Source organism: Pinus tabuliformis, chromosome 4_2 (assembly GCF_031772625.1).
Source record: "Pinus tabuliformis cultivar Carrire ecotype Pingquan chromosome 4_2, CPIR1, whole genome shotgun sequence".
Classification (NCBI taxonomy): domain Eukaryota; kingdom Viridiplantae; phylum Streptophyta; class Pinopsida; order Pinales; family Pinaceae; genus Pinus; species Pinus tabuliformis.
Window position 1 is genome coordinate 87636913 of NC_142304.1, and position 22853 is coordinate 87659765.

Sequence of the window (22853 nt, forward strand, 5' to 3'; positions counted from 1 at the left end):
TTTTGGGCACTGGGGCATGACATGGAAACCCCAATTTTTCCCATGCTTGGGTGACTTTTTCATTGCAACATGGAAACCCCAAATTTGGGCACCGGGGTGTGACATGGAAACCCAAAACTTTTGGGTGCTAGAGCGTGACATGGAAACCCCAATTTTCCTGGGCTTCAGCGTATTTTCTATCGTGGCGTGGAAACCCCAAATTTACTGCCCCCAAGCAATAAAAAATTGTTGTCTAGAGGAAAAGGAAAAGGCATGAGAGTGGGAGGGTTGTCCGTATTTGTTTGTGACAAGAGCGAAGCTCTGAATCGAGGCGACCAAGGGCTAAATCACAATGGATCATGGCAGGAAGGTCACTCTGCCACTTACAATACCCCTTCACATATTTAAGTCATCTACAAAGGATTCTTCTCAATGACCGTTTGGAATTCAACTTCAAAGCTGCCCTAACTGAGATGCTTCACGGTCACAGTTTGAAAATGAAATGGGCCCCTAGGGGCGACAAAGCGATGCCCATACTGCGAGTTGAGATATAGTCAAAGAGTGACATGCACCGCTTCTACCGTGGATTCTGACTTAGAAGTGTTCAGTCATAATCTGACACATGGTAGCTTCGCACCACTGGATTTTCACCCAAGCGCGATGACCAATTATGTGAATCAGTAGTTCCTCTCGTACTAAGTTGAATTACTATTGCAGTGTAGTTCAAAAGTAGGGTAAAAATAACCTGTGTCACGACAGTCTAAACCCAGCTCACGCTCCCTATTGGTGGGTGAACAATCCAACACTTGGTGAATTCTGCTTCACTATTATAGGAAGAGTTGACATCAAAGGATCAAAAGGCAATGTCGCTATGAAGGCTTGGCTGCCACAAGCCAGTTATCCCTGTGGTAAATTTTCTGACACCTCTAGCTTCAAATTTCGAAAATCTAAAGGATCAATAGGCTTTTCTTTCATGGTTTGTATTCATAATGAAAGTCAAAATCAAATGATCTTTTACCCTTTTGTTCCACGCAAGATTTATGTTCTCATTGAGCTCATCTTAGGACACCTATGTTATCTTTTAACAGATGTGCCACCCCAGCCAAACTCCCCACTTGACAATGTCTTCCACCTAGATAAACCCACCGAAATATGCCTTAAGGCCAAAAACTGGGGCAGTGCCATGCCTCTGCCCCACGAAATAAGTAAAATAACGTAAAAATTAGTGGTATTTCACTTGCGTTGAAAATGGCTCCCACTTATCTACACCTCTCAAGTAATTTCACAAAGTCGGACTAGAGTCAAACTCAACAAGGTCTTCTTTTCTCGCTGATTCTGCCAAGGTCATTCCCTTGGCTGTGGCTTTGCTAGATAGTAGATAGGGATAGTGGGAGTCTCGTTAATCCATTCATGAGCATCACTAATTAGATGACAAGGCATTTGGCTACCTTAAGAGAGTCATAGTCACTCTCGCCGTTTACCCACGCTTGGTTGAATTTCTTCACTTTAACATTCAGAGCACTGGGCAGAAATCACATTGCATCAGCATCCACAGGGATCATCTCAATGCTTTGTTTTAATTAAACAGTCAAATTCCCCTTGTCCATACCAGTTCTAAGTCGATTGTTCACTGCCTAGGGAAAAGACCCTAGCAGGAGGCATTCTACGCCCGTAGCCCAATCAACATGCAACTGCCCACCCTTGCTGCGAGAGCAGCTTGCGCAGACTGCCGACAACCCATGAGTTGAGGGCATAGACCCCTAGGCATAGCCCTCAGAGCCAATCCTTTTCCCCAAGTTATGGATCCATTTTGCTGACTTCCCTTACCTACATTGTTCTATTGACCATAGGCTATTCACCTTGGAGACCTGACGTGGTTATGAGTACGACCGAGCATGAATAGTACTCGGTCCTCCAGAATTTCAAGGGCCGCCGAGGGCGCACCAAACACTACAAGATGTGTGGTTCTCTTCCAGCTGTTGGACCCTATCTCCGGGTGAACCGATTCCAAGGTGGGAAAGCTATTAAAAAGAAAAGATAACTCTTCCTAGGGCCCCCGACAATGTCTGTTATACAGTAATTTGTCACTGTCTTCACTGCAGTCCTCCTACTGTCTCATGTGTCTAAGTCAAGCATGCTCACATTATACAAATGCTCTCTGATGTTGCCAAATGACCCAATTTTCCTAAGTTATCTACCTCATCGCGACTATGGACTAAATATACGTGCTGAAGGGTGCTCATAAACAATCCAGATGTGCTACCATCGCGGAAGTACACCTAATTGCCGTGATGGTCCGATTACATGTCTCAGCATGAGGTTACTTGTAATCTTCAGTGATGGTCTGACTAGCTACGTTATTCACTGGTGATGTGAGTGCTGAAGATATTATGCCCCAACAATGATCCAGATTGGGTGAATTTGTTCCAACAGTCGGCCTTCCAAATGACTCCAAACCTGGTTGTTGGCATAGTTTCTATCGCCCTCCTTTCTCTGGCATGATTGTTCCGTCATTTGTGCTACCTTCCTTGGAGACAAGCTCACTCTTCCACCTTTCATGGAGACTCCTTCTCCTATTTAAACTCTCACCATTGCTATACATTGCTAGTTTCTGATAGTTGGCTAGTTGAGCAATGTTGTTAGTGTTTTTGAGTTTGCTAGATAGCTGGTGTGAGTGTGACAAGTGTGGGATTGTTGATAGCTTGTGGAAGGTTGTGAAGTGCTCTTAATCTTGTGTTAAACTTATGAGTGAGAGAGACTTGTATGTTGGGAGATACATCTTCAAAGAGTGAATGCTTGAAGAACATGTTGGCTGGATCCCTCTAAGAAGGCTTATGACGTTAAGACTTTGGTTGTAAGATTACTCTTATTTCATTATTAATACAATCAATGATGTTTTCCTATGTCTTGTATGTAATGTACTTTATAGCTCATGACTTCTTGACTTTATGAGTAAATATATCATTGTTGTTTTCTGGTTATGTGCTTTGTTGTATTTCCTTTGCATTGTTTCAGGTTGATCACTCATTAGGAGAAGGAAGTGGAAGCTCGAGCAGTGAAACGGAACTACATCGATCACTGGTTGAGGTAGGCCCCTAACTATGACTGATTAAGGAAAGTTATTGTTGATCTATCCTTGTTTGTGACTAGACCCAGTCTAGGGCTAGAGGGGTTGCCTCTGTCCGCAGAGGGAATACTTTCCTGCATCACAAATTGGTGACTCCGCTGGGGAGCTTTGGCCTTTGTTCTTTTCTTGTTTACTCTTGTCTTGATTTTTGATTTGGTCTCTTTTGAAGTTTGGGGATTAGTTATGAGTCCTCTGAGTTTCCCGGGTTGATCTGGGAAATACCCCTATGTGATTGAAGGATTGACTGCTTTTGATTTGGGAGTTTTTGTTTGTCTGTTATTGTTTTCAAAGTCATCATAGATGTAAATTTAACAATTGTGTTGTCATCAGGCTAACCCTTTTGTAATACCCTGTTCATTGCGTAATTACGCCTTACAGTTGCGACGGTTCTGAAAATCCGACCATCGCAGAAAAGTTGCGTACTTCTGCGCTGACATCGCTCTGTTGTTGCAGCTAGTTCTTTATCAGTGATTGTTGCTTGTGTATTACCCGTGTTGATTGTTGTAGAATTGATTTTCTCAAGTCTGCCTCCTGAGTCCATTGGTCTTGCTGGTCCCTTGCTTTTCTCACTTGCTTGATAACTTATTTTTCACTGTTTATAGGTTGAGGCACCCTTTTGTGAGCTTTGTTGAATGAATCTTGCTTTTTGCTTATGTGACCTAGTTCATTGTTTCAAGTCTCTTGGATCAGTTTGGCTTGATTTCCTGTTTGCTCAAGGTTCGTTTGCAACTTTTTGTTGGTTTGATTGAGACTTCCCCTTTGCTTGTTTTTGGTTAATTGTTTAGTGACTGTTATTGAAGAAATCTTTGGCACTGATTCGATTTCGTTTCACTACCAAACATAGATCACAATTGTTTGGGTCAACTGGTTTTTCCACACTTGCTTGTTGCTTATTTGTTTCTTCTAGATTAAAAGACATCAAAATCAAAAAGAATTGCATTCACTTAGTATACAAAAGTGAAAGTGAATTTGCATTTCAAGTTTACACATTGGAAAGTGAATGTTTAAATCTCTCATTAGTAGTATCCGTGCACTTTAGGAATTGATGTCTATATGCATTGAGTGACTGCCTTTGTTGTCTTGGTTTTCTTAGTTTGGGAATGATCTCTCTACCCTCCTGTAGGTAGGTCTTCATCGAAGAAAAAGGATATTTCATTCATTCTAGCTGCATCCTAGGATTTGTTGTATACATATGGTAAGGCCTGAAAACTGAAACATAATTCAAGATCAACTCTAAAATGAACTGAATAAATCTAACAACGCATTGGAACATAACACAAATATTTAGAGGTCTAGGCTAGCGACGTGCTCCGACGTCGTTAAACCTAGTCACTTTTTTTTCCACTCAAGGTTGGGTGATTCCTCCTTCTGTGACTTAATAGTGGTCTAGCACGGAATTGTGCTCCCATGTACCGTTGAGTATATGTCGGGAGACCCCACTAGGTTATCATCCTTTATCCTTAGGAAGCCATGTCTGTCGCCTTACAAACTTTAACGCACCGAACAGAGCATTCAGGAAGATTGATTGCCGTACGGAAAGTCTTTGGTTTTCATATGACTGCAAAGGTGTATATGTAGTTTTATGGGTTGTCTGGTAAACCTTTTGCCTAGTTCTCCAGAGTAGTCACTTTTGCTCCTTTTCGGACTCCCTAAAATAAAAGGTCCATCTAAGCACTTGTCACTTCAGGCTCATTAAATATTCAAAGGCGACTAGAGTCATCTTTTTGTCCTTTTCTCAACTCTTTAAAGATGAAAAGGTCAAGTTCTGTTCCCGTGTCTTAAAATTTATTCGGCCATCATTCACATTTACCCTGTTAAATCTTGTTTGCATTATATTGAGTAGTGTTCTTTCTCATTAGTTTTCTTAGGGTCTTTTCAATCGAATCATCCTAATAGAATCATCGATCCCATTTCTTGTTCCAAGTGACCAAGGGTCTCCCTCTTCTGTTGCTCCTGAGGTACTGGTTGTTAGTGATACTCTCCCTGTTATTCCGAGTAACCAACCTATTAGCTCTCGCGCTCCAAAAGATGAGTCTTACAATATTCATTGGAACCCCATTTGGGAGCCTTCTGAAGAAGATATTCCCGGTACTCCTCCTAGTGTTTCAGTCCCAATGTCTTCTTCTGACATGGAGGACACATCCCCTGTTACGAGTGAAGAATCCATTGTGACGAGTGGTGAAGTTCCTATCTCAACAGAGACTACACCCTTCCATGTCACCCCTCTCGGTGTCATGCTACCTTTACGCTATAACACTTTGAGGGATGTTATGGGTTCTCAGACCTCCCTTACAAGGTCTATGTGGTCTCATACCGTCACTCTGACTTCGGAGTCTTTTATTCCTCAAATTCACAATGTGTTTGTCACCTCAGTCCTGACTATTCCAACTGTCTGTGTGGCTTCTTCAACCCCTGTTGTTGGTTCCATCACTACATCCTCAGTTGTGACCACTGTTGCTGGGCCTTCCTCCGGATCGGAAAATAGTGGCCCATCGGCATCTACACCTAAAATTACTGATCCTACACTAAATGCCCCACCTTCTTTTGGTTCCATTATAGCAGGTGGGGCATACGATCAATATTTGTATGCTCTTCAAAATCCGGATCCCCAAGATCCATTTCATTATTATGATTCTCGAGGAGATCATATCTATCACACCAGACCCTTGCCATCTCAGCCTGCGGTTGAGGTCACGGTCCCGTTATCCGTTGCTTGGGGCACCACCGGTTACCATGGTGGCCAAGTACCCCCTGCGAATTTTCAAGGACCATCTTATCAAGGCCAGCCATCTTACACGAAACCCTCCTATGGGCCACAATATTACGGGTTGCCTTATCCAGGGCAACTTGGTGGCCCACAAGGAAAACCCTTCCAGGGACAACCTTCGACCTCTGGTGGTTCATATTTTACCTATTTCGGGCAGCCTTCTGGTAATCCGGGACAACCTTACATGCAACAAGGCCAACATGGTGTCCAGAAAGGCTACCCTTCTAGACAAATGGGCCAATCTCAATCTTAACTAGGTCAACCTTCTGGCCAGGTGTTCTGGAGGTAAATCCCCTCTGCGGACAGAGGCGATCCCTACTAGCCCAGACTGGGTCTAGCAACAATCAAGAAATGCTATCACGCAAGTTCCTAATTGCAAATACAAAGTGGATGGTGAGAACCTACTTGGATTCCAACGCTAGTGTTCATAGAAGAGATGTCGCCCTCGTTCCTTTGCCTTGGCCAGTCACGATCCCCACGATCTCCGTGATTGGACACTGCACATGAAAAGAACAACATGAAAACAAGCATAAAATCTAGTAGATGCAATTATATATCAGTCAGAAAAGATATAACTCAACATAAAACATAAGACAATGAGAGTGGAACCATAATGATAGTCATCTATTATTAATAAATAACAAAGAAGAATACAACCATTGTTCTGACGTCAAATCCTCATTTGGTTGGGTAGTCAGCTACACAAGTCTTGCAAAGCTTGTTGGGATGAGGAACAAGCCTCTCTCTCTTTGGGTGACAAGAATCTCCTTACTTAGATTTAGCCTTATGGGTGCAAAGAAGGCTCTTGCAGCTTCAAACTATTGGCTCTTGACTATTGTGGCTGTGACTATTGTAGCTCTAACTAGCTTTCTCAAGGCATAAAGGCAAGATTTTATAGATAGAGAGGAAAGAGATAGGATCAACCACATTATTCATGAAATTGGCTTTATCACTTGGAAACTTCCATGAAAGGTGGCAAACCACTTTCCCTTCTATGGAGATTCGAAGCCAAACCATCCTCGCTCAACATAGATTCAGTTGGTGAATGGGTTTGAAGAGAAACTTCGGGAGTTTGATGGTTGAAAACTTTACTCAATTCGGTTGGCGCGAGTGCGACTCTGAGATAGAGCGCCAATAGCGCGCCCTTTTTAGAGGATTTCCCTCATTGGTGCGGGCAGTGAACTAAGGACCCGCACTAATGCAAAAAGAGTTGTTTTCATGGAGATTTTGCAGGAGATGTCTTCAGGGCAAATGAAGCTCATACTTAGAGGAATATAATGCAAGTGGTTTCAAGTCATGTCACTTCTCACAGGTCCCGGAATGAGTCCTTCAATGTACAGGCAAGGGGTAACAGGGATGGTGACAAACGGTGACAAATTGTTGTGTAACAGATGCCCCCTAAAGCATGAGGCCTGAGAGAGAGAGGGGTGAAATGCTTTACAAGAACATGCGTGACTGAAAACACGGCCGCCGGAGAACCTGCGTAAAGAAGTAGAACTGATATCTCAAGTACATGATATATGTGTGGTATGGGCGCAGCCATCCATAATAGAGTACATAAGAATCTAGATCCAAGGCATGGACGCAGCCATCTAGAGAGGATCGAAAAACAGACTCAGGCATGGTCGCAGCCATCCAGTGAATGAGTCATGTAATAATCATAATAAACTACAAATCTCAGCCTGGATTCCAATAGACGAAATCCAGGGTCTTGCGCTCCATCTCGACCCGAACGGAGTACAAGTTCAAGCATGCGAATGCATGAGTTGAAGTCGAACATGCAGGAACATCGTCTGATTACCAGTCAATGATGAAAATTGTTAACAGACGTGAGAGGTACCACCAATAATGACAATGGTCCTCAAGGTACTATAGGTACAATATACGGCGTGTGAATCAATGAGCTGGCGTCGAACACCCATAGAATCATTCGATCAGAGGCCAATGATGAAAACCTCTCGTCGAACACGAAGAACCTACCATTGAGGCATGCAGGCTCCAAGGAACCGAAGGGAGTCTCTAGATCAACTTCCTGGATAATGAGCTGAAGTCGACAGGAAGTGACCTTGATCAAAGGTGGGCCATAATGTTTCCCACATCAGTGACACGAGACAGAGGAAGAATGTTGTGGTGATGCAAAATTATGTAAGGTATCAGAGGAGGTTGTACTATTGCAGAGGTCAACTTCTCTTGAACATATCGACGGCACGACAATGGATTTGGCAATACTTGGCATCAAATGAGCAGAGGTCATGGTGACAAGGTAATGAGCAAATGAGAGGCCAAATAGGATAACCCAAACCCACAGAGGCAAATGTAAAACAAGATGAGATGTTCCCACCCAAACACGAATGCAGACTAGTGCCATGTTCAAGAGCGACATACTGCCGACACGACAATAATTATGGGTCCATTTTCCCCACCATTTCTAGCGAGTACCCCAGTTATTTTTAACAAGCTTGATGGGGATAGAATATGCTTGTGAGCGTCATTATGGCGGAGTCCGATGTCATTAAGTTTTAACGAGTCTGATAAAGGAAGAACTCGACGTCTTTTCATGTTTAGAGAGTTTGAAAAGACACCAAAAAGAAAACTCCAGGGGGGTCCTTTTTCATAAAGTTGTGTCTCCCGAGCCCGAAAAAGTATAAAACAATGCTTGAAAGAACTGCCCGACCATTACGATCGAGGAGTACTTTTCATATGTAGTGGTATTGATCTAAAAAAGTAAAAAAACGATCAACATCACATCGTTTCATAACCATTAACGAACCAGAAATGACAAGGGTCCGACGATCTTTTCGTTTTTACATGGTCGGAAAAGAGTTTAAAGACGATCGCCTCTTATTTACTTTTAACGAGTCAAGAGGGCTAACCCGGCGATCTTTTCATTTTTAGTGAGTCAGAAAAGAGCTGAAAGATGACTCCATAATGACTTTTTCGTGTATTTACCGAGTCCGAAAAAGTATAAAATACAACTCGTTTCACCATCGAAGTTGCAGAAAGGACCTGTCATAGCACCACCAAAAGCAAGCGTAAAATCCATTTTCGACCAAAAATATATTAAGATATTCAAAAAAACAACTCTTTAACCCTAATTACAAGTCAAAAAGTCTATAAATATGGTGAAAATGCAAAAAAAAAAAATTACTTTTACCTTTTACCTTTTGCATAGTGGTAGTGGTCCATTTGGGGTGCAAACTTCGAGCAGCGATTACTGCCAATCCGGGCAACCATTTGAGATTCTGCCAGTTCCAGGTAAGAGGCGCTTCCTTTAGCTCCATTTTCATACTTGTTTTATGCATTTTGTTCCTAAATTGAGCCTCGGCAAGGGGGATTTTAAAATTTAGGGTTGCGCCCCATTGGCGCAAGTATCCGGCACGGGTCCGCGCCAATGGGGTGATTTACCCGAAGGTGCCGCGCCATTGGCGTGACTATTTTAGAAACAGTCGTGCCAACCGCGCGACCTAATTTTTTACTTAAATTTTCCCATCATTTTCGAAATTTGACTGTTTTGAAAGTCTACTAGGGTTTCATTAATGATTTATTCATCCTTGTGGGTGCAGGAAACAAGAAAAATGGTGGTGGAATGGAAAGAACGGGAGCACGATGCCGTAGATGCCTTAGCCATAGCGGATGAAGGATGCATGAATGCTTTGAGAGACTGTGGTCTCAAGAAATTCTTCCTCACCTCTTATCTGCGAGCTCAACTGGAGCTATTACAGTTCATAGTGGATGCTTGGGATGTTGATGACCAAGTATTCCGCTTACGGGATCAGACCTTAGAGCTGGATGTATCTGATGTGTACTTCATTACTGGGCTATCACGGAGAGGGGCGAGCCCTATTTTGACCGGAATCAGGCCTTCCGGGGAGAAGATAGGTGAAGTGAAGGCTCGTGTGTGCCCAGAGGCACAATTTGGGAAAAATAGTGCTAAGGTGGATATCGCCACCATCCATGACTTGTCTCTTAGGGTGATACTGTTCACCATCACGCGTGCAGCCGGGGTACAGGTGCCCCATGAGGCAAGCAAGAATCATCTGTTACTAGCGAGAGAATGCCTTATCCCCACCATTTTTGAGTGGGCTACAGCGGTGACTACAAATATCAAAAGGCGGCTTACAAAATGTAAGCGCGGGGGAGTGAAATAGTTCGGGTATGGCTCGATTGTGGTGTCGTTCTTCTTGGAACGATTGCCACTTTTTCAGTACCAGGGAGCTGTAGTGGCGGACCCATTGCCACGAGAGCCTAGGATGGCTCGCTGGGCAGCATTGATGCCTAGAGGGGGAGGGGGCCAACAGATGTCATGGAGGCCTGAGTTCTTCATATGGCTTCGCCGTCAGTTGATCGTGGTAGAGGATTGGCCATACGCGGGAACCAACTTCATGGGGGACCCAGACCTCCCACTGCCAGAGGGGGAGGAGTGGGAAGAGGAGTTAGGTATGATCTTCTCTTTTGGTGTTTTATGTATTTTCATTTTTTTTTTCAATACATGCATGTTCTGATGACAATTGTATGTATATGCAGATGTGGGCCCAGAGCGACCAGTCGGCTTGTCTCCTATAGCGCGGAGGGACCAACCTGCAGCTGACCCTCAGGCAAGGGGAGCCGTGGGGGAAGAGCTGGTGCAGAATCTCGAGGGGCTTACCCAAGGGATTGCATGCTACGCTAGATTGGCGGACGTGGCCTTTGCATACCGGAGGCACACAGTGGGGGTGCCGACCCGCATCCATCGTCTACTGAGACGCTTGGTGCGCGCGGTGACGTGCTATCATGAGCACCACCACGAATAGACTCCTAGGCTTTTTCATGCATATTTTTTGAGGGATATGTTGTCCGAGGATGTATCAGGATGAACATGTACTATTTTTTGGGTTTTATAACGCACGTGGTGCAAACATTATGACACACATATATATATACATATGCCTATGGTTTATTATTGCGCTTTTTATGTGCTTGCTTATATAATGTTTTGATTATAAATTACGCAAATGTCTATCTAATACATGATTTTCCAATGCATCAGATAATGTGTTTAATCATCGTGGAATATGCTGATATGTGATAAAGTCAAAATTCCTTTCTAACAATTTAACACGTAAGTACAACCTTAAAATATGACGGTCTTTGATGGAATATCGCCCATTGAGCTGATGGATGACAAGTTGAGAGTCTAGGTTAACAAGCAATGTACAAATATCGAGATTAATTGCCTCGGCTAATAATTCAATAATAGTGCTATATTCAGCAACATTGTTTGTAGTACATCCTAAATAGACACCTTGAAGATCTATCAACTCACCGTGAGGATCGTAGATCACCCACGCCGCAGAGGAAAAATTACGAGTGCTGCGGTAGGCATCATCAGCGAAACCAATGGAAGGTGCACCCGACATCTGCACAAGAAGCAAAAAGACACAATAAGGGGCAATCACGCTTTCACACCAAACCGAAAAAATGAAAACTCACACACATGCACACACGTATGTTCAAGTCGAAGTGCATTAAACTTGAGAATAAAGGGACGGGCATGCCCCCCAGCGTGGTGTCTCAATTCGAGGTACATGCCCCCCAAGCTTCAATCCATTGAAAATGGAGTGAAGGTTGACATCACTGTTATTGCGCTCGAATGGCATCATATCGCCTTGAGATTCTACCTGATGGACATAAATCGTTTTAATAGGGGCAAGATTTGGAGGTGGAAGGGGAAAGACACCCATTAGGGTGGGATCCTTAAAGAGTCCAGCTCCCACACTCTCAAATGATTTGGAGGTATGCTCCACGAATGGAACATTACCTTCGGAAGAAGAGGTGAAGAAGGAGAGCTAGCCCATCGTGAAAATCTTCCCTTGATGAGGGAAATGCATGACACGGAAAAGGGAGGAAACCATGGCTTGCATGGCGTATGTCCAGCTACGTCCGAGGAGGAGGTTGTAGGTAAGATTGGCGTCGAAAACTTCGACCTCCACTCTACCGTCTTCCCTTCCAAGGAGATGGGCAAGCGTTGGAGGATACCGTAAGGACGGGACTCTCTTCCATCAAAGGCTTCTAACATCGTAGGAGACTGGCTCAATGTTGGAGAACCAATAGCTTTCCAGCAAGCAACAGACATGATGCAAGTTGAGGCACCTTCATCAATGACTGTACGATGAATCGTTTTACCATTGATGATGACCTGTATAAGGAAAGCGATTTGGTGAGTCAGTCTCGATGTATAGCCCTCGAGATTAAAAGAGATAAGATCCGAGTCAGCCGAGTCTATGCCACTGATGGTCGATAGCAAGGCGTAGCTCTGGAGGACTTCTAGAGTGGACATAACAGATGGAGCCTGGGCTAAGTCATCAACAATGTTGTAGTGCTGAGCAGCACGAGCATTCGGGTAGTAAGAAGACTTCCGGAGTACACCTTTTGGAGGGGGTTGGATCGTCGTCTCAGTGCTGGGTCGTTCGATGTGGAGTGGACCAGAACTGGACGGAGGAGTGCTGGAGGGGACCTCTAGCTCTTTCTCGGCATGAGATGGATATTATTTCGCTCGAGTAGTGACATGGATGGGAATCGTCCCAGCCATGAAGACTTGAGAGCTGAATGAAGAAGAGGGTTGCGATGGATCTGCCACCATTTGAGTTTGCTGAGAAGGGAAAGGTTCTTTAAGCACAACGCGAGTCCCAGGAGCACCTTTCAATAATCGATTAACTTCGGACCGTCTGGGGCAGTCTTTAGTGTAGTGATCCTCATCACAGATAAGACAAGGATACTTAGGTTTACATTGGGCTCCTTCCTCAGGTGGAGGTTTAGGGGAGTCCTGTTTGGGCTGTTCAGATTTATTCTTGGCTTTCCCTTTCCTATGGTGTACTGAACGACGTTTACCTCGGAGGTACTTCCAGAATTACACTGACCCTGAGAAGCATTTCCATTAGAAGCATTTTGTTTTTGCTTCCCAGGGTTCGCAGATGATTTGTTTGAAGATGCGTTTACAGAGCCAATAACTCCGTCAACAGATGGTTTTGGCAGAGCTTTGGATGTTCCAGGTCTCGGGGCGTCTGGAAAATAATCATATAAAGTACCTGACTGAGAATATACCAATTCAAGGTACTGAGCACGCGCGATAGCTTTCTCTTCAGTTACACAAGCTCCCATGGCGATGTCTCATGCAATTGCAGGGACAAAGGAAGTCGTGAACCAATCGGTCAGGAGATGATCAAGAATCCAAAATTTGATCAAGTGACGACGCCGTCTCCATTCATGTATATGATCGGATATATGCGTGGCCGTGTCCTGTTTGAGAGACGTAAGGAGATGTTTCACTGTCTCATACCGAATGGGTAACTGAAAATGAGTTAGGAATGCCATAGCCAGTGAGTTGAAGTCTTGAAATGTTTCATGATTCAACTCAATATACCACTTAGCGGCCGAGCCGGTGAGAGTCCTTTGGAAGAGGCGGAGCCGGATGGAGTCATCAAGCCATGAGTTGGATGAGCACCAAAGATGATAGGTCATGACATGGGCTTGAGGGTCCTCACCAGCTTTGCCATCGAATTTCGGGCAATCACCGGGTATCTTAGTTGGAACTGGTGGCCAATATGGATTATGAAGAATGGGATCATTCTTCAACTTGGAAACATCTGGAAGTTCCAACGTCGCTAAGAAAGGAAACTGAGGATTAAAGGACATTTTTGGTTGTGGAAGAGAGGTAGTACCAGGGTTCCAACCAGGCGGTGGTTTCCCCCATGGACTTTGTCTGGATGGGCCTGACCCATAAGGGTTTTTCCCATAGGGATTTTGTCCATAGGGGTTTTGTCCATATGGATTCTGTCCATAAGGATTCTGTCCATATGTGGACAGTTGACCCTGGGTCTGCCCCCTAGCACCCCATGGATTAGCAACTTGACCTGCATGTGCAACATATTGTTGCTGATAATTCTGGTAAGGGGTGACCTGCATTTGTTGATAATTTTGATAAGGGGTAAATTGAGTTTGTCCCTGGGGTTGCTGGTAGCCATACATTTGCTGAGCTCCATACTGAGCCTGATAAGAAGGCTGCGCTTGGTAAGAAGGTTGGGGTCGTGTCCCACCTTGCATTTGATAACCAATTTGAGTTTGGGGCCCAGAGGGATGTCCTTGAACAGGTTGAGCTTGGACCATCTAGCCCGAAGGTTGACCTGGTTGGGTTTGGGATGGACCCGTTTGCCCAGAAGGATGAGTTTGCTGGGTACTAGGTTGTCCTTGAGAAACCGAGGGTTGTCCTTGCGGAACAGATGGTTGAGCGGGCTGGACGGCCAGTTGACCTTGAGGTTGGCTAGCCTGTCCAGAAGGATGACTAAGCTGGGCAGTGGGTTGGCCTTGCTGTATAGAAAGCTGACTCATTTTCCCAGAAGGATGACTAGGCTAAGCAGTGGGTTGGCCCTGTTGTATATAAGGCTGCCCCTCTTGCCCAGAAGGATACCCCTGTTGGACTACCGGTTGACCTTGTGGAATATAAGTTTGTCCAGCTTGTCCAGAGGGATAACCCTGCTGGATACCAGGTTGGCCTTATTGGATGTAAGGTTGTCCTGGTTTTCTAGACGGGTAACCTTGTTGGGTACCAGGTTGCCTCGGATAACTAGAAGGTTGACTCAGATAAGTAAACGATGGACCACCAGTGGCCGAAGGTTTTCCCTAAGAGGGTTGTCCTTGTGGGCCCCCAGATTGTCCTGGGTAAGGCTGGCCGTAATATTGCTGCCCTTGGGGGGTTTGCACATAAGATGGTTGGCCTTGGTTAGGCGGTCCCTGAAGCTGTGAAGGCATTGCTTGGCCTCCATGGAAAGAGTTGGTACCAGGGTTCCAAGCAATGGATAACGATACCGAAACCTCAACAAAAGGTTGAGTAGACAAGGGTTGAGAAAGTTGAAGGTATTGACCAGTAGAATCGTAATAAAAGAGTGGACCTTGCGCGTTCGGATCCTGAACAGCTTGTCCATAGGAATCATATGGCCCCCCTCCTAGAACGGGACTAGAAGAGGGTGGAGCATTTTGTGTAGGGTGGACGACTCTAGGCGAGAGTGCCGGATGGCCATTACTCACTTGACCGTGAGGGGGACCAGCACCAGTGTTCAAGGCTGAAGACGATGTTACGACACTAACAACCGGAGTTGAATGCACTACACAAATAGTTGGATTCGTCGGAACTGAAGTGACAGGTGTAGTGTGGACTTGTGAAACAAAAGATCCCATGGTGGGAGTGATATGGGGATCCCACATAGTCAAAGCGGGAGTCCTGGCACTTACCCTATCCCTCAACAACTGATAGCGTGGGGGGAGTGGAGAAGTAGCTGGGATGGGAGTGTCGATATTTGACAACACAGGTGTCTCACTCACTCTAGGAGATGTCTCATTCATGTGAGAGGTAGACATTGGAGACGAAACACGAGGGGGGGTGAAAGGAATATCGTCCTCGTCAGGCTCCCAGATTGGGTTCCAATGAATTTCGTAACCTTCGTCGTCCAGAGCGCGAGAGTTGATCGTTTGGATACTCGGGATAACAGGAAGAGTATCACTTACAACTGGTACCTCAGGAGCAACGGAAGATGGAGACCCTTGATCACTTGGAACGGGAGTCGACGGTTCAGCCAAGATGACAAACTTCAAATGAGACCTAAGGGAGTCTAATGATAAAGGACCCTACTCAAACTAACGCACACAAGATATAACCAGGTAATGTTTATCGTGGCCAAATTAATTTTAAGACGGAAGGACACAACTTGACCTTTTCATGTTTTAAGAGTCGAGAAAAGGACAAAAAGGTGACTCTAGTCGCCTTCGAATGTTTTGTGAGCCCGAAGTGACAAACTTCTCAAGTGAGCCTTTTCTTTTAAGGAGTCTGAAAAGGATCAAAAGTGATTACTCTGGAGAACTAGGCAAAAGGGGTTACCAAACAAATATGTAAAACGACATATACACCTTGGCGATCATATGAAAACCAAGGACTTCCCGTATGGCAGTCAATCTTCCCGGATGTTGTGTTCGGTGTGTTACGGCTTGTAAGGTGGCAGACATGGCTTCCTATGGATAAAGGATGATAACCTAGTGGGGTCTCCCCTATATACGCAATGGTACGTGGGAGCTCAAGTCCGTGCTAGACCACTATCGAGTCACAAAAGGAGGAATCACCCAACCGTAGTGTGAAACAACAATGACTAGGTTTAACGACGCCGGAGCACGTCTCTAGCCTAGACCTCTAATTAGTGAGCGTTATGTTCCAATGCGTTTTTAAGTTCATTCAGTTCATTTTATGGTTGATCTTTAGTTAAGTTTCAGTTTCCAGGCCCTACCGTATGTGATCTCTCACAATTCCCTAAATGCAAGCTATATGCCAAAGAATATCATTTCGTTCAATGAATACTAACTATGAGAGAGTTGATATTTTCTCAAACAAAATGACCACAATCAAGAAGCACTCTAATGCAGCTAATGACAAATAAACGAAACTTTTCTTTGTTTTAAATCACTCAATCAATGAAAAGCTTCTAATTTCAATTAACTAATGCAACGCAAAAGAGATTATTCGTTTTTCTTTTCAATGGCAAAGTGCACTAAACAAATTTTGAGAGACAGTAACACCGAGCAAAAGATCAATTTCACTCAATGAAAACACAATCTAATCCCCAAAACACCAAAACAGTCCTTCAAACCAAGAAGAAAACACAAAGACCTCTATGAGCTATGTGATCTAAGCCCAAACGAAGCCAAGTGAAACCCAAGCGAAAAAGAAACAAATCACTTGAAAAAAAGCTTTGACAACTACCGAGCAAAAGCAAAAGGTAATCACAAAGTCGACTGGACGATCAAAGAACCCAAGACTCCTATGGAAGGCTCGATGCACCAAGCCATTAGATTCCCTAGGGCTAAAAGGTGTAATCGATAGAAAAAAGGCAAACACCCGAAGGATGAAGGTCTAAAACCAGTCAAACCAGGATCAAACACACTCCAGTAATTGAAAAAGACACAGCAAGACACAAAATCCAAGCTCAGAGGGCTTAAGGACAAGCAAACTGAAAAGTTGACAGGCCTGGCATGACTGTCAGGCTGCAACTCACGCTTTTATAGGATTGGCGCAGGTTTTCTTTGAGCAACTTGCACCAATAGCGCGACTGTAAGGCTAAAAAGTGCGCTAATCAAGTTTGCTAAATAAAAAACAAAAGCAAGCGACCCAGGGCTTGAAGACAGGATCTAGGCAAACCAAGAAGTAAGAAACAACAAGAAATCCAACCCAGAAAGCTATTTAAGCAATCAGAGCAAGAAAAACCAAAGAGACAAGACAAACTCCAAGTTATTTAGTCCGTAAACCAAACCAGAGATTGACTGAAGTGGCGTTGATCTACTTCGCTAATGAAAAGAAATAGCGTTTCGAAGGCTACCTGGCCATACTTCAGGCTTCGTCTAAAGTTTACAAATCAAACAACAAGATCTCCCCAGTGGAGTCGCCAAATTGTTATGGAGGTAGATCCCCTCTGCGGACAGAGGCAATCCCTACTAGCCCAGACTGGGTCTAGAAACAATCAAACAATGCTATCACGCAAGTTCCTAATTGCAAATACAAAGTGGATGGTGAGAACCTACTTGGATTCCAATGTTAGTGTTCGTAGAAGAGATGTCGCCCTCGTTCCTTTTCCTTGGCCGGTCACGATCCCCACGATCTCCGTGATTGGACACCTGTACATGCAAAGAACAACACAAAAACAAGCATAAAATATAGTAGATGCAATTATATATCAGTTAGAAAAGATATAACTCAACATCAAACATAAGACAATGAGAATGGAACCATAATGATAGTCATCTATTATTAATAAATAATAAATAAGAATACAACCATTGTTCTGACGTCAAATCCTCCTTTGGCTGGGTAGTCAGCTACAGAAGTCTTGCAAAGCTTGTTGGGATGAGGAACAAGCCTCTCTCTCTTTGGGTCACAAGAATCTCCTTACTTAGATTTAGCCTTATGGGTGCAAAGAAGGCTCTTGCAGCTTCAAACTATTGGCTCTTGACTATTGTGGCTCTGAGTATTGTAGCTCTAACTAGCTTGCTCAAGGCATAAAGGCAAGCTTTTATAGATAGAGAGGAAAGATATAGGATCAACCACATTATTCATGGGATTGGCTTTATCACTTGGAAACTCCATGAAAGGTGGCAAACCACTTTCCCTTCTATGGAGATTCGAAGCCAAACCATCCTCGCTCAACATAGATTCAGTTGGTGAATGGGTTTGAAGAGAACCTTTGGGAGTTTGGTGGTTGAAAACTTTACTCAATTTGGTTGGCACAAGTGCGACTCTGAGACAGAGCGCCAATAGCGCGTCCTTTTTAGAGGATTTCCCTCATTGGCGCGGGCAGTCAACTGAGGACCCGTGCTAATGCAAAAAGAGCTATTTTCATGGAAATTTTGCAGGAGATGTCTTCAGGGCAAATGAAGCTCATACTTAGAGGAATATAATGCAAGTGGTTTCAGGTCATGTCACTTCTCACAGGTCCCGGAATGAGTCCTCCAGTGTACAGGTGAGGGGTAACAGGGACGGTGACAAACGGTGACAAATTGTTGTGTAACACCAGGTGGCTCAGCCTTAGTTCTCTCAAGGACATCCATCTGGGCTTGCTCAACTGGGCACTCAAATGATTGTTGCTTCTCAAGCTCAACCCAGTTTTCAGCCCTAGGCTAGGCTCCAGACCCAACCCGGTTTTGAAATGCAAGTTGGATCTCAATCTCAACTAGCCTATCAAATGCAGCCTGGCTCCCAAGCTCAGTTTGGAGCCTAGCCACCTTATGGTTTCTAGCAATCCCAAGGGCAAACCCAATTTTCCCCGTACCAAAATTATCAACAACTGCAGGTGGGTCCTTATTAGAATTATCAACAATTGTATGTTGCTCCTGTAGGCCAAGTTGGTAATCAATGGAATGCTGGGGGGAAATCCAGCCTCAGCTATCCAGTTATAGCTATAACCCCTATGGACAAAATCCCTATGGACAGAACCCTCCTGGGCCAAATCCGTCCAGACAAAATCAATGGGGGCAACAAGCAGCTGGTTGGAACCCTAGTAATACCTCCTACCCATGGCCTCAGATGTCCTTTAACCATCAATTGCCCTTTTTAGCAATTTTGGAGCTAACGGATGTGTCCAAGCTGACCAATGATCCTATTCTTCATAATCCGTATTAGCCACTGGTTCCAACTAAGATTCCCAGTGACTGTCCCAAATTTGATGGTAAAGCTGGAGAAGATCCCCAAGCCCACGTTATGACTTATCATCTATGGTGTTCATCAAATTCATGGCTTGATGATTCAATCTAGCTCCACCTTTTTCAAAGGACCCTCACTGGCTCTGCTGCTAAATGGTATATTGAGTTATCTCGCAGATCTTTTCAGGATTTCAACTCGTTGGCTATGGAATTTTTAACTCATTTTCAGTTGCTGATTCGATATGAAACGCGCACACACCTCCTGAAATCATTAAAACAAACAATGGCTATGCATATCTCTGATCATATCCATGAATGGAGATGGCGTCGCCATTTCATTAAGTTTTGGATTCCTGATCAGCTTCTGACCGACTCATTCACGACCTCATTCGTCGGTATGATAGCATGGGACATTGCTATGGGGGCATGTGTAACTGAGGTGCAGGCTATCGCGTGTGTTTAATACCTTGACTTGGTTTACTCCCAGTCCAGTGGGCTATATGATTATTTGCCTGATGCCCCGAGACCCGGAACTTCCAAAGCCCCACCAAAACCATCTGTTGACGGTGTCATTGGTTCTATTAATCTTCCTTCTAAGAAATCTTCCACGAACCCTCGGAAGCAAAAGTCGAATGCTCTAAATGAAAATGCTTCTCAGGATGTATCCAATTCTAGTAATACTTCCTAGGTTAACGCTGTCCAGTCCACCATGGTAGACAAAGCCTTGAAAGGAAAGAAGAAGGGAAAAGGAAAGAATAAAGCTAATCAACCGATGCAGGATTCCCCTAAACATCCACCTGAGGAAGGTGCCAAACGCAAGCCCAAATATCCTTGCCTTATTTGTGACGAGGATCACTATACCAAAGACTTCCCGAGGCGGTCTAAAGTTAGTCCTTTGTTGAAAGGTTCTCCCAAGACTCCTGCCATGCTCAAAGAGCCTTTTCCCTCGCAGTAAATGCAAATGGTGGTTGATCCATCCCAATCCTCTTCTCCCTTTGGTCCTCAAGTGTTTATGGTTGGGACGATTCCTGTCCACATTAGTACTCAGGCAAAAGAGTATCCATCGACTGCCAGGAAAGAGCCTGAGGTTCCCTCCAGCGCTCCTCCGTCTAGTTCTGGTCCGCTCCATATCGAGAGACCTAGCACTGAGATGCCCATCTGACCCCCTCATAAAGGTGTACTCCGGAAATCTTCCTACAACCCTAATGCTCATGTTGCTCAGCACTATAGCATTGTTGAGGACTTAGCCTAGGCTGCATCAGATATGTCCACTCTAGAAGTTCTTTAGAGTTTCCCCTCTCAGAGGAATTCCTTGCTATCGGCCATCGGTGGCATTGACCCGACCGACTCGGATTTGATTACTTTTGACCTCGAGAGCCATGTACTGAGACTGCCTCACCAAATTTCCTTCCTTATCTAGGTCATCATCAATTCTAAAATGATTCGTCGTACCGTCATTGATGAAGGTGCCTTGACGTGCATAATGTCTGTTGCTTGTTGGAAGGCTATTGGTTCTTCGACTTTGAGCTAGTCTCCTACGACCTTGGAAGCCTTTGATGGGAGAGAGTCTCGCCCTTATGGTAGACTCCAACGTTTGCCTATTTCTTTGGAAGGGAAGATGGTTGAAGTGGAAGTTGAAGTCGTTGATGCCAATTTAACTTACAACCTCCTTCTGGGCCGAAGTTGGACATATGCCATGCGAGCCGTGGCTTCATCTCTATTTCGTGTCATTCGTTTCCCTCATCAGGGGAAGATCGTCACAGTAGACCAGCTTTCTTTCTTCACCTCCTCTTCCGAAGGCAACATGCCCTTTATGGAGCATACCTCCATCCCATGTGAGAGTGTGGGAGCTGGACTTTTTAAAGATCCTGCCCTAATGGGTTTTTTTTCAGTCCCACCTCCCAACGTCGCTCTTATCAATATGATTTTTGTTCACTCTGATCCGTGGGTTCTTCCCCCCGCTGATCAGGTAGAATCTTGGGGCGATGAGATGTCGTTGAGTCCTGCCGAGCTCAACTACGTCGAAATTGTTTCTGCATCGGCTCCCTCCCCTAAATCTGCTCATTTGAGTAGAGTTCTTGACTCATATTCCCATTCCCCTTGGCTTGGAGATGACGCTTCCTCAGACCCTCTCAAGGAAATATTTCCTTCTGATGAAGCCATTATCGAGACCATGTCTCTCGAGGAACCCCCTTGGTCTGATCATCACCATCATTCCTCATTTCTCCCTGCCCACCGGGAAATTCTTACCTGTCTCGAGCAGTTTTCTCCTAATCTCCCATCCCAACCCCTTCAGACACCCATTCAAGTTTATTAAGTGTCTTCTAAAGCGAACATGGGCAAAATCATGCAAACCCAGCCAATCGACATCTCTGTTAAACCAGGGATTGTCGAGCACATCCATGTCAGAGTAACTTGTACTCCGAAGGAGATTCAACTCTATACTGATATTTTTCGCAAATTCCGTGATGTTTTTTCTTGGTCTTATGAAGAAATACCCGACATCAATCCTAGCATCATGGTGCATGAGATACCTACATATCCAGGTTCTAAGCCTGTTCAACAATGTTTACGCCCCATGCACCCCCAAAAAGCTGCAGCTATTAAAGCGAAAGTTGAAAAGCTTCTCAAGGCTGGTTTTATTTACCCCATCCCACTCACAGATTGGGTCTCCAATATCATCCCTGTGACTAAAAAACAAGGCACTATCAGGGTCTGTGTTGATTACCATGATATTAATCGGGCATGTCCCAAAGATAACTACCCCACACCCTTCATTGACCAGCTCATTGATGAGTGTGCTGGGAGTGAAATATATTCATTTATGGACGGTTTTTCTGGTTATAACCAGATCAATATTGTGCCCGCAGATCAGCACAAGACTACCTTTATCTGCTCGTGGGGCACTTTCCCCTACAAAAAGCTCCCTTTAAATTTGGAAAACATCGGTGCTACTTTCCAACGCACAATTTCTTATGCATTCCATGATATTCGACACATTATGCAACCTTACCTAGATGATTTGCCAGCTCATTCAGCAAAATGTCGGGACCATCCCATTCACCTTTGTGAAATCTTTCTCCGCTGTCGACACTACTACATCAGGCTTAATCCTCATAAGTGTGTCTTCTGCGTTGCGTCAGACAGACTTCTTAGGTTCATCATCTCTCGAGAGGGCATCCGTTTGGATCCCCTTAAAATCGAGGCCATTCTGAATCTCCCTCCCCCTACTTCTTTGCAGAAACTCTAGAGTTTGCAGGGCAAAGCGAATTTTTTACGATGATTCATTCTGAACTATGCTGAAGTGGCTAAATGTTTCACGCGGTTATTGAAGTGGGATACCCCTTTTCTTTGGGATGTCGCTACTCAAGAGTCCTTCGAGCGCCTCAAGGTTCTCCTTGTTTCTACCCCATTGTTGCGTCCTCCTGATTATCACCGCAACTACACTCTATATTTGGCCACTGCAGATACCACTATTGGAATGGTTCTCATTCAAGATGATGATGGTGACACTGAGCATGTCATTTATTATCTCAGCCGCAATCTTCTGGATACATAAACTCGATACGCTTATGTCAAGAAGTTGGCATTGGCCACCGTTTGTGTTGTCCAACATTTCCGCCATTATATCTTATTGCATACTACGTCAGTGGTTTCTGATTCCAACCCGATGACGTACATCCTGTCACGTCAATTGCTGGGGGGCAAGTACTCGAAGTGGATTGTTATCCTCCAAGAGATCGACTTGGAAATCACCACCACCAAGTCTAA

The 22853-nt window shown here is 44.5% G+C and overlaps 1 pseudogene; it reads right to left on the reverse strand.

Moving 5' to 3' along the window:
• Window positions 1-302: 302 nt before the first annotated feature.
• Window positions 303-1821, reverse strand: LOC149168361 (25S ribosomal RNA; annotated as a pseudogene).
• Between the last annotated feature and the right edge of the window lie 21032 nt (window positions 1822-22853).